The 2,337-nt window shown below is 45.1% G+C and overlaps 1 non-coding gene across 1 annotated transcript; it reads right to left on the reverse strand.

Moving 5' to 3' along the window:
• Positions 1–330: 330 nt before the first annotated feature.
• Positions 331–438, reverse strand: LOC112652032 (U6 spliceosomal RNA). The gene has a single exon (XR_003131201.1). It is a non-coding gene; the product is annotated as a U6 spliceosomal RNA (small nuclear RNA).
• Between the last annotated feature and the right edge of the window lie 1,899 nt (positions 439–2,337).

Here is a 2,337-nt window from a genome sequence, read left to right on the forward strand (position 1 = left end):
AGTACCTGGGGCCAGCTCCTTCTGGTTTCCTCCCTGCAGCTAACCACAGATCTGCCCTCTTTTTGAAGGAATGGCTCCAGGGAGAAATCTTCAAGGACCAGACAGATTGGAAGGGATAAATGAATTGGAGTCTGTGAGGTAAGACGTAAGCAAATATAAATAAACAGAATTAGAGGTGGAAAGAATGGAAACCTCCAGAGCCAACAAACTTCTTTCCCCTTGTGCTTAGGCATTTTCCTTTCAAGAAAGCCAAGAAAAGAGAAAGGTTCTAACATGGATTGGATGCCTCCTGTGTAATGAGAGCTGTTCTAGCTGCTTTCAAACATGCAATTTTATTTAATCTTCCCCCCTTAACTTGCATGTCATCCTTGCACGGGGCCCATGCTAATTTCCTCTGTATCATTCCAATTTTAGTATATGTGCTGCCAAAGTGGGCACTCCCACAACATGCAAGGAAAGGGATACCTTTCATGTTTTACTGAAGATGCAAACAAAGCTTCAAAGAGATCAAGAGACTTGGCCAAGGCCACACATTTAAAAACTATAAAAACCAGGATTCAAACGTGTGCTTATTTTTCTCCAAACCCTGCCCACTACACCCCTATTGAAAACAGAATTATAGCATGTTTTCACTGAAAGATGATTTCACCATCTTCTCCATTTCACAGATGAAGAAACTATGGCCAAGAAGAAGATGCAATTTGCCCAGGTCACATACATGGTCAACTTGTAATAGGGTCTCAGCTGTAGTGCAGGCCTTCTGATTTCCAAATAGGAGCTCTCATTATTTGTATCCTCCAAGGTCCTACAAGAATGGCACACTCAAAGGGGGGCATTAGGAAAGAGCTTAACAAAGGGACTGTTAAATGCAAAGGCACATTTAACAGAAGCCAACAAAGCTGGTGAAGCAATCCAAGCTTAGTGGTGATAAGGGGACCGTGAACACCCCTGTGCCTGAAGGGACAAAGCCAGGACCCTAAACTCACTCTGACCTTTGGTTGGTAGAGAAAGGCACTGCCAGCCTTCAGCCTGGCAGGGAGGGAATCTAGGCCACAAGCCTCTGCCCTCTCTCTCTCTCTTCTAGCCTACTTGTGTCCTACTGGGGCCTTCCATAAGCTGTACTCTACAGAAAATCAGAAGGTGAGGGGTTTCCAAAATGCAGTTTCCAAAGCTCAGAGCAAGATAGAAAAGGGAGAAAAATGGACCGGGAGAGGGAAATGGAGACTTCTGACTATACTACTAAACAGGAATGCTTCTCTGAACCTGAAGAGTCCTGCATCAGCAGGTCAAAGACAGCAAAAGCAATAATCATTTTCCCATGTTAGGCAATGTAGGGCTTGGCATGGCAGGATAAAGGGCAGCTCCCAGCACAGAGCTGGATTTCTCACTACCCGCTGCAGGAGTATTCTCCTAGTCCAGTCAACTTGTCTCTGATAAAAGGGGACAGAAGCCCTATTCTAATCACCTCAGGATCAAAGGCATTGCTTTGGGACTCTTCTGCTTTGGTACAAAGGTCACTAGTAGTGACGGAGCAGGGAGTTGCTGGTGTTTCAGATGAGCTTTTGTGGGTATTTGAGAATTAAAAACAGGAGCAGGGGGTGGGGGATCTACATGTGTACAAGAACGTATTTACTATTTACCAGTTCTTGGAAATCAATGCCACTTTTCAAATAAAGACAGTCCCTAAGTGAAGGCAGCTTTGGCATCCCAGTAAGGCACATTCCTCCTACCGAAGCCCTTAGCACAGACATCCTTGCTTTGGCCCTACATGTTTCCCCCAGCGCGGGTACACCCATCACACCTCTCTACCCCAGTCCTTCATCTCTGCCTCAAGTTTCAACTTCCACTTTCACTGAGCCCCCATCGTCTCCCTGATTTGGTCATATTTCCTATTTAGTTTAAATCAACAGTCTGATTTTATCAACAATAATGCTTTATGGAGGTTTATTTCTTCAAACAGACTGTGCTCCTCTTTGCTATAAAGTTAATTTTATGTTCTTTGTTCACTTTCCTAATCTGCAAATTACATCCTCCTGTTCCTTGATTACTTACTATTGGAAAAACAGCCCCTTTTTGCTTCCAGTTTGAATATTCTCTGCCTTATCTTGATGACCCTAATCTTTCTCCCCTGACTGGCCTCTCAAGGCAGCCGTAACAGGCAGGGCGCAGCCTGTCCGCCAGCACAGACCCCAGCCTGAGAGGGCCAGGGCTGCATGCCTTGCTCCTCCGCTGGCCTTTTTTTTTTTTTTGTCCCCCAATCATTTTTTCTCAAACAAAGTGTGGGAAGAGGCTCAGTTGCAGCAGGAAGGATTAGAAATTCTGGGATCCACTCCATGC

The sequence above is a fragment of the Canis lupus genome, chromosome 4 (genome assembly GCF_003254725.2).
Source record: "Canis lupus dingo isolate Sandy chromosome 4, ASM325472v2, whole genome shotgun sequence".
In the NCBI taxonomy this organism is placed as follows: domain Eukaryota; kingdom Metazoa; phylum Chordata; class Mammalia; order Carnivora; family Canidae; genus Canis; species Canis lupus.